The following is a 16,896-nucleotide window of genomic DNA, read 5'->3' as shown; positions in this document are numbered from 1 at the left end:
TATTCACTAATTGCTCCTGGAATTCGACTCGTTACCTCACGCCAGTTGAGTGTAGCCATTTTCATCACACAGCGATCCAGGGTAATTGCCAACAATTTGCGGCGAGTAACAACCGTTGCCCATTAAATGACAACGTGTTGAAAACCCTGCAGTGGTAGCAGCGTACATTTCAGTTCATTACAGCAAGCCCATAGAGAGAACAAAAGAAATCTAATATATCCTCGAACAAGGATATATCATCGACATGGCGCAGCAATGTCATAACATCATCCGCATACACTCGTACCGAGAAGGTTCTTCCCAATGTCTTCCAGCCACTTAATTGATCAGCAATACGGCGAAGAGGGGCTCTAAGGACAAGACATAAAGGGACGTGGGGAGGCGGCTCCCCTGCGGTACGCCCCGTCAGATGATGATCCAGGGAGTTGTCTATTCACTACGACAGACGCGTGAATACCAGTAACAATATAAGTTAATTCCTGACACACAGTATGACTGAAACCGGTCACCTTGAGCACCTGCATCAGGAAATCGTGACTGACCCGGTCAAATGCCCTATTAAAATCAATAAAAAGCAAGCTTCCAGACACAGAAGTCGCTGCAACCACCGAGACAACGTCGGGGCATTCCATTACAGAAGTCAGAATCGAGCGCACGGGCACACATCTTTGGTGGACAGCAAGTATTTTCTCCAACAGTACCGACAAGCAGCTATTAACCACCCGAGAAATAGTTTTGTAATCTAAATTACGTAGTGTGGTCGGGCGGAACTTATCAATGTCTGGACATCCGGTTGTCTTAGGAATCAGAACGATTTTACCAACCTTGAAGGTTCAAATGGCTCTGAGCACTATGGGACTCAACAGCTATGGTCATCAGTCCCCTGGAACTTAGAACTACTTAAACCTAACGAACCTAAGGACATCACACAACATCCAGTCATTACGAGGCGGAGAAAACCCTGACCCCGCCAGGAATCGAACCCGGGATCCCGGGCGCGGGAAGCGAGAACGCTACCACACGACCACGATCTGCGGACAACCTTGAAGGAGTCGCAGATCAAACCCTTACGGATCACGTCATTTACCACTCATGTAATGGTATCACCTTTATGAGACAAAAAATGTACATAAAAATCCTTAGGAATACCGTCGAGTCCCGACGATTTTTGCGATGGTGAATCAACAATAAGGCGATATATATCATCACAAGTAAAGTCACTTACAAAGTCGTCGTTTAAAGCGGGAGTAACCTCGCAATCGAGGAGAGGAGTAAACCAATGTGATACATCTAATTCCTCATTTTCCTCTAATGGCTCTATTAGACACACTGTATCTGTAGGTACCTCGGGGTCAACGGTCATCCAGAAAAGTTTTCCTGAGTCAAATGGTATCTTACCCCGCGAATCAACCTTCAAGGACGTTGAACGCAGTGTAGTTGATTTCGCCTTCCGTTTGGGGAAATCTTGCGGCAGTGGGGCCTTTGCAGCGGTGTCACCTAGGTGAATCACTATTCCGCTAAGTTCTACAATTTGCTGTCTGAGGTCGATTTTAGCGTGATGTTTATTCAGGAAATCCAACCCTAGGATCGCGTCGTACCCGTCAGTTACCTTTGTTACCACTTCTACAACTTCTAGAAATTGTACACCATGAATACAGAAAATCAATGATGTACATCCTAATGACTTAACTCTACCTCCTCCTACCCCACTCAATCTATACCTTGGAGGGTCATATTTCTTTTCTCCAATGCATTCATTACTCACTACTGATACGTTTGCGCCTGTATCCACCAGTATCCTTGCCTCTTTATCCTGTATGGTAGCAGATAACCAGCAGTCCGCCTTCACATTCGCCTTAATGGCATGAAATTTTATTGGGGACGCCTGGCAGCGGCTGCAACATTCCCGTTTGAGTTTAACTGATTTCTATTTCCAAAAACTTTCTTAGACCTGCATTCCTTGAATGTCTGACCTATTCTTTGACAATTAGTGCATTGAAGTTGTCTGCAGTTTTTTGCTATATGGCCCTGTCGATCGCACCTAAAACATCGTACTCCGGCTGAAAAAACATTTCGCTTCTCCTTGTATCTGGTGGCAATGTCTCTTTCTTCGAAAGCCGTCGCCACAGATACAGCTTCTGCTAAATTTTTAGGAAACTCTGCCCTGACACGACGGGACGTTTCAGGAGGTAACCCATGTAAAAATGTATCCAGAGCTCTATCTTCTGCCTCTTGTAAAATAACTTTATTTGCTCCATCACAAGTTGTCAACTGATAGGTGTTAATATTAACTTTTCTAATCCTATCTACAAAGCTTTCTAATGACTCGTTTTGCCTCTGAGTGATAGTGTTTAACTGTACCCTATAAAATCTATAGCTGTTCTGTTTTTTAATACGTTTAAGCAATCCTTTCTTCAATTCCTCAAATGTTGGAGCATTCCGTAATTCTTCATGGTATAATACGTGTGCTTTAGCCTCTCCTAGCAATCTCAAAAATGGCTCTGAGCACTATGGGACTTAACATCTATGGTCATCAGTCCCCTAGAACTTAGAACTACTTAAACCTAACTAACCTAAGGACAGCACACAACACCCAGCCATCACGAGGCAGAGAAAATCCCTGACCCCGCCGGGAATCGAACCCGGGAACCCGGGCGTGGGAAGCGAGAACGCTACCGCACGACCACGAGATGCGGGCTCCTAGCAATCTTAACTTTGTCATTTGTAAGAGCTGTTCATCTGACCATGATCCTAACTTTGCAGCTGCTACCAAATCATCAAAAGAGGCTATTATGTCCTCGCCAGGTTTACCTGAAAAAGGAGTTACCAAGGATGCTGCTGAGGAATCTAGGGTGGGAGGGATTGAACTGGTTTGCCTAACCTCACTCAACTGTTTAAATAATGCATTATTATCACTTTTAAGCTGTGCTATCTGATTAACTAAGCTCTGAATAGCTTCCCCAGTAGAAACCACTTGTGGTGCTGACTCTGACTTTGTACGATTTCGTGTCATCATTTTACAAACTGTTTAACGTTTAAATATTTTCGACAAACTCTTAAAATCATGAGAGAAAATACATTTCTAAATAAAGAAAATATTACGACTGCCATGCAAACCCCTATCCTTTCACGCATTAAACAATACTAACTGTCGACCTTTAGTGACCGTCATTCACACCTCATATTGAGCCAAGGGTTTTTTCTCTGACACCAAATGTAACAGTTCTGTCACTAAATGTAACACTTCTGCTACTAAATGTAACTGAGTTTTCTCTTTTGATGCTAGTCAGTTGTCAGGATGAGCATCACTGCAGTGGGCATTTAATTCTAAAGCATTATGTCAGGGTGAAAACACTAAATAAATTAATTTTTCTCTCTCAACAACATGTGGGCAGGGTGGGTTCTTCCTTGGCTCAGGTATGAGGTAGAATGAAACAGCGTTTTTACATAAGATAATTTTTATTGCAAGTTTCGTAAAACTGTTTCCTTACTCGATGTTCTGGCTCGGAGAACGGCAGCTGTGTCGTTTGCGAAGCCTTCTGCTGCGGCAGCGGCGGCGTCTGATTACGCGTGGCAGTGTATATCTCGTGTCGCCGTCTCGCCCAGCTGACTGGAGACGCGCAGCGCCAGGTGGCCCGTTTAATTATTGCGAGCGAAGTCATGCATCGGATGGTGATACCTTGGATGTGGCGTCCCAGTGTTTCTCCTCTCAAGCGGCCGCGTGTGTTGTGCGTCGGCCAGCGGAGCGGAGCGGTGTGGGAAGGCCAGAGTCCCGGACTCGAACAACGGACTCCCGATTGCCAGTCTTCGGCTGTCAGGTCTTCATCCCAGCTCACAGGTGACTGCTGATATGAGGTCGTCTCCTTCCCGTCCTCGCGAGTCACCCGGGTACGTAAAAATCAGACTTCAAATATCTTTTAACTTCTGTCTTCTGGCGCCGAGGCTGCTGCTTGTTATTCCATTACAGCGGTGGACTTGGTGCGTCTGTGCATGATGTAGTCTCTTCTTGCATGACGGTCTTCAGCACCGAAACTGACTGAAAGCTACTGCTACTCTTCTCTTCTTCCTTCGTCTGTCGGGCCCACTGCGTCTCGCGTATTTATTCACTTCAGTTTACTCGAAGTGAACGACTTCACGGTCATTGCCTCTTCTGTCACGTTGAGAAGCTTCTCGAAGAATCTTCTTAACGTCGGTCATTGGCTCTTGGAATGTAGGCGAAGGCCTTTGCTCACATGTAACAACTGAAAAACACGTGAACCGGTCGGGCGATGCCCTGACGGCTGAATCGACAGCGTCCGCTTATGTGTAACTTGCTGACTTCACGGTCATTGTCTGTTCTGCTCTGCTGTTTGTCAGTATGTAATTCTCTAAACTAAACCAAGTTTTTCATTTATATTCTAATTTCTACTTCACTTTGATTTCACTAATTTATTTACTTAAGTACCACTCAACACACCATTCCATAAGAGACAGATAAGTCCCTGCGAACGCAAGCTACTGACCGAGACCTCTCCAACGATAATCTCGATGGAAGGATCCTTTAGAATGCACCAAATCGTCTAGTTGCTTACTGACATTAAAATTAGTAGTCTGATAGACCGGACGAAAAACACAATTAAAATCAGAAACTTCCTGGTGGATTGAAACTGTGTGCCAGACCGAGACTCGAACCCGGGACCTTGCACTTGCCCGTGAAAGGCAAAGGTCCCGAGTTCGAGTCTCGGTCCGGCACACAGTTTTAATCTGCCAGGAAGTTTCATATCAGCGCACACTCCACTGCAGAGTGAAAAACTCATTCTACAATTAAAATCTCCTTCTAACAGAAGTTCCTGCGGAGTTTTACGAAATAAATATCCTATATTCTCTTTATAAAAATGCGCACTATCTGGGGAAAGTACATATCCTGAAGGGGAATAAAGAAAAATTAAAGGTCATAAAATGTGCAGCCTGTACCTCGGCCTATATCAAGTACTCGGAAACCGGTTAGTGGTATTTCCTGTTTGTAAGATAATGCTGTACCCGTCGATAGGTCAGGAGCCATTTAAAGAAGGTAGAAAAGCCGGGAATAGAACAATTTTCAAGTAACACTAGGTTGCAGAAATTGCATCTGAATCGTAAAGAAATTGTCGCAGCGCCAGAAGTCTAAGCTCGGACCAAATTGTGTTGACATTCAATGTAAGTAAGGTTTAGACCCGGACCAACTGATTACGAAAACTACGCAGTTGATTATTTGCAAATGACCTCAACAGTCCATGGCAGAGTCAACGAATGCATTGGAATGCAATGTGGTGGATCCCTCTCTTCCACCTTCTTTCTGCAGGTGCAAGGTATACACCCCACTCTTTCACAGGTGGGTGGTGCGGCTCCTGGGAATCAACGGAAACGGATTTTACCGTCACCGTATTTGCCGCCGGTGCACTTGGGCCGATCCGACTCTGATGAGCAGCGGCTTGTGGCATGCTTTCCCCATCCGGGTGTGCAGAAGAAGGTTGGGAATACGTTACAGACTCGAGGACATTTGGCAAGTCCATAGGTATATTACGGAGCTCCAGAACATGTCTATCCTCATGTGATGCCGAAGAGGCGGTCTCGGTCTCGGGAGTCAGGTCGGAGGGAGTGCTGGACGCTTTCGAATCTTTAACAGCAGCCGACATGTTATCATCCGGTCTAAGCTCAGGGAGGGGACAGGCCTCCCCCACCGGAATCTTTTCAGTTGAGTAGAGAAACGTAGAGGAATCGTCTCAACCGGCGCGGTTCTAGGCGTTTCTGTCGGTAACCGCGCTGCTGTTGCGGTCGCAGGTTCGAATCCTTCCTCGGGTATGGATGTGTGTGATGTCCTTGGGTTAGTTAGGTTTAAGTAGTGCTAAGCCTATGGGACTGATGACCTCAGATGTTGTCCCATAGTGCTTAGAGCCATTTGAACCATCTGATTCGTCCGACTCCCCACCATCTAGCGTGCATCTACCCTTGTTTTGAAGTGAAGGTGGTGGCGGCGTTGAACCTACAGTGGCGAATTCCGTACGCGAGGCTAACGGCAAAAATTTCTTCCATAACTTAATTTGAGCACTTCGATGATCTCGGTTTGGAGAAAATCCAGGCCAGTGTCCTACCTGAAAACGAATGACGCCAAGAATTACCGTCCACATCCTTGATAAACTGCGTTTTATGCAGGCGCCACTCCAGAAATCCATTGAAACTCTACCTCGGAAGGATATGCGTGTCACTCGGACTGCATTTCTCGACGAGGAAAAGTTTCAACTTTTGACTAGGAAGGGGTTTTGTCGTACGAGTATGTGGATGGTATGGCGAAACTCAACGAAACCAGGCTACCCGACATAACTGCATTCTCCAGAAACCTTAGGCGATGCCATAGCGGATGCAGAGTGTGAGTATCCCGTGAATGTCTGACGAGAATTCAACAGCTCCACTTTAGGAGAGTGTGCATGGCTTTACATGGACACAGCGATGCGCTTGCTTGCGGACGTTTTTGAGAAATTCTGGAGTCTATGCATGACCACATATTCTCTGGATCCCGCCTTTTATTACAAGACACCTGGGACGTCTTGGGACTTAATGCTCAAGGAAACGAAGTGCAGTATTGAATTATTTACCGATGCTGACGTGCTTCGTTTCTTTGGCCGAGGGATGCGTGGGGGACATTGTCAGTGTATCCATTACACATGCAAATTAAAATAACCCACGCATGGGTGACAGGTTCAGCGCATCCTTTGATTCGAGTTACATAATTTACCTGGACGTAAATGACTTTCACGGGCATGCCAAGCAGCAATTACTGCCGATTGGTTAGATTCGATGTGTGCGCGAAGACGAATGCTAGGGATTAGGTGGAAAAAGCATACTTATGTAGAGTACGCAGTGGAGGCAGAACTCATATACCTTATTAGTTTGCATGACGCATACGCCGATTTCCCGCTGTGTCCAGAGCAACTAGTTCCGCGAGGAGGCTCCACCCCAAAAATGATGACAATGGTGGGGAATAAGCCAATACATTATTCATTATCGTAATCTCCAGCACTGTCTCAGCTGGGGGATGGAGCTGGTTAGAATCATCCGGGCTACCTCCTACAAGTAGTGGTTGAAGAAGTGTATTGATTTGAATACAAGACAAAGAGCTTGTGTGACGTGTGACTTTGAGAAAGATTTTTATAAATCAATGAATAGTTTTTGGTAAAACGATGGAGGGTTTGACGGAACGAATTTTGATTAGAAGCGAATGGGATCGGCTTTATGGCGTAAGAAAATGCATTGCCAGACTAATTTTATGCCGGTCACCATATTCTATAAGAATTTTGTTGTTGTGGAGATGATGAAGCTTTCAGTAGAGTTTATGAAACCTGTTTATGTGGTGATGTGCGTACTAGACCTATCCAAACTCCACATGTTCCGCTTTCATTATGCGTTTGCGAAAACTCATTTCGAAGGTCCTAAATTACTCTATATGAATACAGATAGGTTCATGTATTGGGTGAAGAACTGTGATCCATATGAAATAATGAGGAACCACGGTAATGAATTCGACACGTCCTCATGCACGGCCGATAATCCTTATGGTATTGTTCCACAGAACAAGAAAGTTATCAGCCTTATGAAGGACGAGGCGATTGGGTTGCCGATTGTGGAGTAAGTAGGTCTGCGAAAAAAAAAATTATGCTTATCTCACATTGGAAGGTGCCACCCAGAGGCAGGCTAAGGTGTGCGTCGAGTGACATCGAGAGCCTCTCTGTCGAAGACTATTTGCGGTGCCTACACAGAGGTATTCGCGGTACTCCACCGCAGCAGCTGCATATGGTTCAGCAGACTAGTATTCGATCGAGAAGCCTGTCGCCTCCTGACGATAAAGGGTCATTTGTGATGACGGGACTGAAACTCTCCCGTACTTACACTACTCACTTGTAGCGAGAGAAGGGGTGACGGACTCTGAGTGAGAGGGAGAGACTGGGTGAGTGGGTGAGTGTGTGTGAGAGAGAGAGTCTGCAGAGCAGTAGTATCACCCTTTTATCATAGTATAAGTATTATGTGTGTGTGTTTGTGTATGGGTCTGTGGTGTAATTATTTACGTGTCCTATGTACACGTGTGTATACATAGACCATCAAATGCTCGAATGTGTGTGAAATCTTATGGGAATTAACTGTAAGGTCATCTGTCCCTAAGCTTACACACTACTTAACCTAAATTATCCTAAGGACAAACACACACACCCATGCCCGAGCGAGGACTCGAACCTCCGCCGGAACCAGATGCACAGTCTATGACTGCAGCGCCCCAGACCACTCGGCTAATCCCGCACGGCCCATAGACCATGTGTGGTATGAACCATGGACCTTGCCGTTGGTGGGGAGGCTTGCGTGCCTCAACGATACAGATAGCGGTACCGTTGGTGCAACCACAACAGAGGGGTATCTGTTGAGAGGCCAGACAAACGTGTAGTTCCTGAAGAGGGGCAGCAGCGTTTTCAGTAGTTGCAGGGTTAACAGTCTGGATGATTGACTGCTCTGGGCCTGTAACACGAACCAAAACGGCCTTGCTGTTGTGGTACTGCGAACGGCTGAAAGCAAGGGGACACTACAGCCGTAATTTTTCCCGAGGGCATTCAGCTTTACTGTGTGATTAAATGATGATGGCGTCCTCTTGGGTAAAATATTCCGGAGGTAAAATAGTCCCCCATTCGGATCTCCGGGCGGGGACTACTAAAGAGGACGTCGTTATCAAGAGAAAGAAAACTGTCGTTCTACGGATCGGAGCGTGGAATGTCAGATCCCTTAATCGGGCAGGTAGGTTAGAAAATTTAAAAAGGGAAATAGATAGGTTAAAGTTAGATATAGTGGCAATTAGTGAAGTTCGGTGGCAGGAGGAACAAGCCTTTTGGTCAGATGAATACAGGGTTATAAATACAAAATCAAATAGGGGTAATGCATCAGTAGGTTTAATAATGAATAAAAAAATAGGTGTACGGGTAAGCTACTACAAACAGCATAGTGAACGCATTATTGTGGCCAAGATTGACACGAAGCCCACGCCTACTACAGTAGTACAAGTTTATATGCCAACTAGCTCTGCAGATGACGAAGAAATTGATGAAACGTATGATGAGATAAAAGAAATTATTCAGGTAGTGAAGGGAGACGAAAATTTAATAGTCATAGGTGACTGTAATTCGACAGTACGAGAAGGAAGAGAAGGAAAAGTAGTAGGTGAATATGGATTGGGGCTAAGAAATGAAAGAGGAAACCGCCTGGTAGAATTTTGCACAGAGCATAACTTAATCATAGCTAACATTTGGTTCAAGAGTCATGCAAGAAGGTTGTATACATGGAAGAAGCCTGGAGATACTGACAAGTTTCAGATAGATTGTATAATGGTAAGACAGAGATTTAGGAACCAGGTTGTAAATTGTAAGACATTTCCAGGGGCAGATGTGGACTCTGACCACAATCTTGGTTATGAACTGCAGATTAAAACTGAAGAAACTGCAAAAAGATGGGAATTTAAGGAGATGGGACCTGGATAAACTGACTAAACCAAAGGTTGTACAGAGTTTCAGGGAGAGCATAAGAGAAATCCTTGGGTAACAGAAGAGGTACTGAATTTAATGTATGAAAGGAGAAAATACAAAAATGCAGTAAGTGAAGCAGGCAAAAGGAAAACAAACGTCTCAAAAATGAGATCGACAGGGAGTGCAAAATGGCTAAGCAGGGATGGCTAGAGGACAAATGTAAGGATGTAGAGGCTTATCTCACAAGGGGTAAGATAGATACTGCCTACAGGAAAATTAAAGAGACCTTTGGGGAAAAGAGAACCACTTGCATGAATATCAAGAGCTCAGATGGAAACCCAGTTCTAAGCAACGAAGGGAAAGCAGAAAGGTGGAAGGAGTATATAGAGGGTCTATGCAGGGGCGATGTTCTTGAGGACAATATTATGGAAATGGAAGAGGAGGTAGCTGAAGATGAAATGGGACATATGATACCGCGTGAAGAGTTTGACAGAGCACAGAAAGACCTAAGTCGAAACAAGGCCCCAGGGGTAGACAACATTCCATTAGAACTACTGACGGCCTTGAGAGAGAGAGGCCTAACAAAACTCTACCATCTGGTGAGCAAGATGTATGAGACAGGCGAAATTCCCTCAGACTTCAAGAAGAATATAGTAATTCCAATCCTAAAGAAAGCAGGTGTTGACAGATGTGAAAATTACCGAACAATCAAATAAGTCACGGATGCAAAATACTAACGCGTATTCTTTACGGACGAATGCAAAAACTGGTAGAAGCCGACCTCGGGGAAGATCAGTTTGGATTCCGTAGAAATGTTGGAACACGTGAGGCAATACTCACCCGACGACTTATCTTAGAAGCTAGATTAAGGAAAGGCAAACCTACGTTTCTAGCATTTGTAGACTTAGAGAAAGCTTTTGACAATGTTGACTGGAATACTCTCTATCAAATTCTGAAGGTGGCAGGGGGAGCGAAAGGCAATTTACAATCTGTACAGAAACCAGATGGCAGTTATAAGAGTCGTGGGACATGAAAAGGAAGCAGTATTTGGGAAGGGAGTGAGACGGTTGTAGCCTCTCCCCGATGTTATTCAATCTGTATATTGAGCAAGCTGTAAAAGATAAGGAAATTTCGGAGTAGGTATTAAAATCCATCGAGAAGAAATAAAAGCTTTGAGGTTCGCCGATGTCATTGTAATTCTGCCAGAGACAGCAAAGGACTTAGAAGAGCAGTTGAACGGAATGGACAGTGCCTTGAAAGGAGGGTATAAGATGAACATCAACAAAAGCAAAACGAGGATAATGGAATGTAATCGAATTAAATCGGGTGATGTTGAGGGAATTAGGTCAGGAAATGAGACACTTAAAGTAGTAAAGGAGTTTTGCTATTTGGGGAGCAAAATAACTGATGATGGTCGAAGTAGAGAGGATATAAAATGTAGACTGGCAATGGCCAGGAAAGCGTTTCTGAAGAAGAGAAATTTGTTAACATCGAGTATTGATTTAAGTGTCAGGAGGTCGTTTCTGAAAGTATTTTGTATGGAGTGTAGCCATGTATGGAAGTGAAACATGGACGATAAATAGTTTAGACAAGAAGAGAATAGAAGCTTTCGATATGTGGTGCTACAGAAGAATGCTGAAGATAAGATGGGTAGATCACATAACCATTGAGGAGGTATTGAATAGAATTGGGGAGAAGAGGAGTTTTTGGCACAAGTTGACTAGAAGAAGGGATCGGTTGGTAGGACATGTTCTGAGGCATCAAGGGATCACCAATTTGGTACTGGAGGGCAGCGTGGAGGGTAAAAATCGAAGAGGGAGACCAAGAGATGAATACACTAAGCAGATTCAGAAGGATGTAGGCTGCAGTAGGTACTGGGAGATGAAGAAGCTTGCACAGGATAGAGTAGCATGGAGAGCTGCATCAAACCAGTCTCAGGACTGAAGACCGCAACAACAACATATATATATATATATATATATATATATATATATATATATATATATATATATATAAAGCATGTGTGTGAAAGCAAAATAGTTAGAAAAGCATGAACAAACAATACATATATTAAAAGAACCATAAACAGGAAAAAAAATATATATTTTATTTGTATGGCAGAAGAAAAATAAATAGTTACAAAATGTAGGAATAGATGGCGCTGCAAGCATCATAATTTAATAATGGTCACCTACAAATCAATCATATAGCAATGCCCAAAGTGTACGTTTGACGTTAAACAAACTGCACTACTCAGTGTGCACAGGTGCACAGGTGTACAGGTGTGATACTGCTGGTTACGTAAGCCCATCCACCACGGCAAGGTCATATCACATCGGACGGGAAAAATCGGTTTTTAATTGTCCTGAGGCCAAAACCCGCACAAAAGGCATCAATCACACCGGTTTTTAATTGTTCTGAGGCCAAAAACTGCATAAAAGCATCAATCACATCGGTTTCTAATTGTCGTGAGGCCAAAATCCTCATAAAAAGCATCAATCGCATCGGTTTTTAATTGTTCTGATGCCAAAAACCTCATAAAAAGAATCAATCAAAATCAAATCGTATTATTAATTTCCGTGTGACTAGCGCAAAACATGTTCAGTATGCTGTCCACCGTTTTCTGCAACAAGTTGAAATAGGTTAACAGCATGTTTCACAACTGATCGGAGTGTTTCCGAAGTTACGTTCAAAATGCGATGCGCAATGCATGCGTGCAATGCAGCTGAGTTTGCAATCGGAACACTGAACACAACATCTTTCAGATAGCTCCACAGCCAGAAGTCACACGGATTAATATCAGGTGATCAGGATAACAAGGCTGTAGGGAAATGGCGGCTGGTAATTCTAGCATTTCAGAAGTGGGGCTTCAGCAGCTGCTTAACTGGATTTGCAATGTACGGAGGTGCGCCATCTTGCTTAAAAATGATCGCATCCAGATAACCCTGCTGTTGGAGAGCTGGAACGACGTGGTTTTGCAAAAGACACTCATAGCGCTTACCAGTGACGGTACAGTTAACAGGACCAGAAGCACCTGTCTCTTCGAAAAAATATGACGCTATGATAATTGATGCCGTAAACCCGCACCACACAGTGACCTTTTCAGGATGAAGTTGTACTGGTTGATTTGCGTGTGGACTTTCCGTTGCCCATGTTCAACAATTCTGTGTATTGACGCATCCTCTCAGATGTAAGTGGGCTTCGCCTGTCCACAAAATCTTCCACAGCCAATCATTGTCGCCGACCGCGGGGGGCGAGCGGTTCTAGGCGATTCAGTCCGCAACCGCGTGACTGCTAAGGTCGCAGGTTCGAATCCTGCCTTGGGCATGGCTGTGTGTGATGCCCTTAGGTTAGTTAGGTTTAAGTAGTTCTAAGTTCTAAGGGACTGATGACCTCCGATGTTAAGTCCCGTAGTGCTCAGAGCCATTTGAGCCAATCATTGTCCTCTTCCTTGCGAGCAAGACATTCTAAAGCAAAGGTCTCTCTTGCGGGCAGGTCAACAGGAAGCAACTCGTGCACTTGGGTAATTCTCAATGGATAGCAAAGAAGGATGTTTGGTAGGATTTTACGCACCGTGCTCATGGGTATGTACAATGTTCGGGAAATTCTCCGTGCCCTACACGTTTGCACACCACCACTCGCCTCCTCCTGCATCGTTGTGGCCACTGTTTCAACTGACATCGGATCAATTCGTTTCCTCCCTCTACCAGGTTGCACACCAAAAGAACCTGTCTTTTCGAATTTCCTAATCGTTTTCTCGAGACCCGCGGCAATTACCGGACCAACGCCTTCTTTCAAACCTTTCAGTATCTGGAACTTATGCAGAGAGACGTGTGCACAGTCATCATTCTTGTTATACAGCTTTATAAGCACAGCACGGTCCTGCATTGAGACAATCATGACGAACGTCGCAGACGCGAAAGGAGGAAAAGCCGTGTACTCGGCGTGTTTATATCAACTTAAATGGGTCGTGCGCATCACAGGTGTTTTCATTTACGTATTCTGACACGTACAGAGCCATCTATTGACCAGTTTTCGCACTAGTCTTTTTCTGCTGCCATACGTTTTCCCGCTTCTCTGATAATATTCCGTTGAAAGTTTAATTATAATCGCCCAGTAACTATACGCAATATGTGCATTTGGTAAATAGAATAGTTTTCAAGTTTTTCCATCTACCGCTAGCCATACAAGTCACAATAGTTCTTAACTGTATACATATCTCACCGTCCATCTTGATGATTATTATTGTTGTAAAAACATTTGCTATTGGGGCTGTTGATATTAGGTGCCAAGCTTGCACAGTCCATCAGAATTATTGTAAAAGCTATGCTACAGGGACTGTGGAATTTTGCTGTAGTAAAAGTATGTCCGCATTAGTTTTTAGCTTAGGTTTTTATATCTGAATAAATTGTAAACATTCTCATCCAGTGCTACTAGAAATAAAAAAAAATTAAATTTATTCTGAACCAGTGTTACTGTTGTAGTATGTAAGTTAAAAGTATCTTCGGATTGGAACAGCAGAATCAGACTGAACCTGAAGAACTATATTATAATCTCAAGAACTGCGTTGTAGTCTCAAGAACTGAATTGTAATGTCAACCAAAGAACTGAATAAACGAAAAGATTCGTTACCATACGTCTATGTTGTTACCTACAAAAAATCTATCCCTTATTGCATTATATATATGAGGTGGTCCACTGATAGTGACCGGGTCAAATATCTCAAGAAATAAACATCAAACGAAAAAGCTACAAAGAACGAGACTCGTCTACCTTGAAGGGGGAAGCTAGATGGCGCTATGGCTGGCCCGCTAGATGGCGCTGCCATAGGTCAAACGGATATCAACTGTGTTTTTTTTTAAATAGAAAGCCCCATTTTTATTACATATTCGTGTAGTACGTAGAGAAATATGAATGTTTTTGTTGGACCACTTTTTTCGCTTTGTGATGGATGGCGCTGTAATAGTCATAAACACATCAGTACGTGATATCACGTAACATTCCGCCAGTGTGGGCGGTATTTGCTTCGTGATACATTACCCGTGTTAAGATGGACCGTTTACCAATTGCGTAAAAGGTCGATATCGTGTGCATGTATGGCTATTGTGATCAAAATGCCCAAGGGGCGTGTGCTATGTATGCTGCTCGGTATCCTGGAAGACATCATCCAAGTGTCCGGACCGTTCGCTGGATAGTTACGTTATTCAAGGAAACAGGAAGTGTTCAGCCACATGTGAAACGTCAACCACGACCTCCAACCAATGATGATGCCCAAGTAGGTGTTTTAGCTGCTGTCACGGCTAATCCGTACATAAGTAGCAGACAAATTGCGCGGGAATCGGGAATCTAAAAAACGTCGGTGTTGAGAACGCTACATCAACATCGATTGCACCCGTACCATATTTCTATGTACCAGGAATTGAATGACGACGACTTTGAACGTCATGTACAGTTCTACCACTGGGCACAAGAGAAAGTACGAGACGATGGCACATTTCGTGCACGCATTCTATTTGGCGACGAAGCGTCATTCACTATCAGCGGTTACGTAAACCGGCATAATATGCACTATTAGGCAACGGAAAATCCACGATGGCTGCGACAAGTGGAACATCAGTGACTGCCGGCCGGTGTGGCCGAGCGGTTCTAGGTGCTTCAGTCTGGAACCGCGCGACCGCTCCGGTCGCAGGTTCGAATCCTTCCTTGGGCATGGATGTGTGTGATGTCCATAGGTTAGTTAGGTTTAAGTAGTTCTAAGTTCTACGGGACTGATGACCTCAGATGTTAAGTCCCATAGTGCTCAGAGCTATTTGAACCATTAGCTACCTTGGCGAGTTAACGTGTGGTGAGGCATTATGGGAGGAAGGATAATTGGTCCCCATTTTATCGATGGCAATCTAAATGGTACAATGTATGCTGATTTCCTACGTAATGTCCTACCGATGTTACTACAAGATGTTTCACTGCATGACAGAATGACAATGTACTTCCATCATGATGGATGTCCGGCACACAGCTGGCGTGCGGTTGAAGCGGTATTGAATAGCATGTTTCATGACAGGTGGATTGGTCGTCGAAGCACCATACCATGGCCCACACGTTCAGCGGATCGGACGTCCCCGGAATTTTTTCTTTGGCGAAAGTTGAACGATATTTGCTATCGTAATCCACCGATAACGCCTGACAACATGCGTTCAGCGCATTCTCAATGCATGTGCGACCATTACGGATGGCGAACTACTCGCTGTTGAGAGGACTGTCGTTACACGTATTGCCAAATGTATTGAGGTTGATGGACATCATTTTGAGCGTTTATTGCATTAATGTGGTATTTACAGGTAATCACGTTGTAACAGCATGCGTTCTCAGAAATGATAAGTTCACAAAGGTACATGTATCACATTGGAGCAACCGAAATAAAATGTTCAAATGTATCTACGCTCTGCATTTTAATTTAAAAACCTACCTGTTACCAACTGTTCGTCCAAAATTGTGAGCCATATGTTTGTGACTATTACAGTGCCATCTGTCACAAAGCGAAAAAAGTGGTCCAACTAAAACACTCACATTTCTTTACGTACTACACGAATATGTAATAAAAAATGGGGTTTACTATTTAAAAAAAACCAGTTCATACCCGTTTGACCTATGGCAGCGCTATCTAGCGGGCCAACAATAGCGCCATCTGCTTTCCCCCTTCAAGCTAGACTAGTTTCGTTCTTTGTAGGTTTTTCGCTTTCGCTTATTTCGTGAGATATTTGCCCCAGTCAAGAACAATGGACCACCCTCTATATATGCAATAAGGGATATATATGAAGTCGTCGAAGCGAAACAAGCGCTGTATCATTTGTGAGATACAGAGGCGAGCGAGTGTGCCGGGACTTAGCTCAGTTTACTGCTAGTAGCAAAAATTGGAAATTTGTGGTAAGTTCCTATGGGACCAAAATGCTGAGGTCATCAGTCCCTGGGCTTACACACTACTTAATCTAACTTAAACTAACTTGCACTAAGGACAACACACACACCCATGCCCGAGGGAGGACTCGAACCTCCGACGGGGTGAGCAGCGAGAACCGTGAAGAGACGCCCAAGACCGAACGGCTACCCCGCGAGGCCTGGAAGTAGCGCCACGTCACCTCGACGCACCTGTGCGTAGTGCACAAGTATTGCACCATCATTAAGTATAAAATTAAAAGTCAAACTTTTACATTCAAAGTTCGTCAACATATACTTTAATGTAATAACGTCTCAAACGTCACGTCATAAAGTAATTAAACCAACAGTTTTCAACAAAATACAGTTCTAAGAAAAAATAAGTGGCACTAAGTAATAAAGCTAGAAAGCCAGAATTTGGTCTGAATGTACCTATGGAGGTCATAAA

Source organism: Schistocerca americana, chromosome X (assembly GCF_021461395.2).
Source record: "Schistocerca americana isolate TAMUIC-IGC-003095 chromosome X, iqSchAmer2.1, whole genome shotgun sequence".
In the NCBI taxonomy this organism is placed as follows: domain Eukaryota; kingdom Metazoa; phylum Arthropoda; class Insecta; order Orthoptera; family Acrididae; genus Schistocerca; species Schistocerca americana.
The sequence above is the reverse complement of the archived record's forward strand: the minus strand, read 5'-3'. Positions refer to the sequence as shown.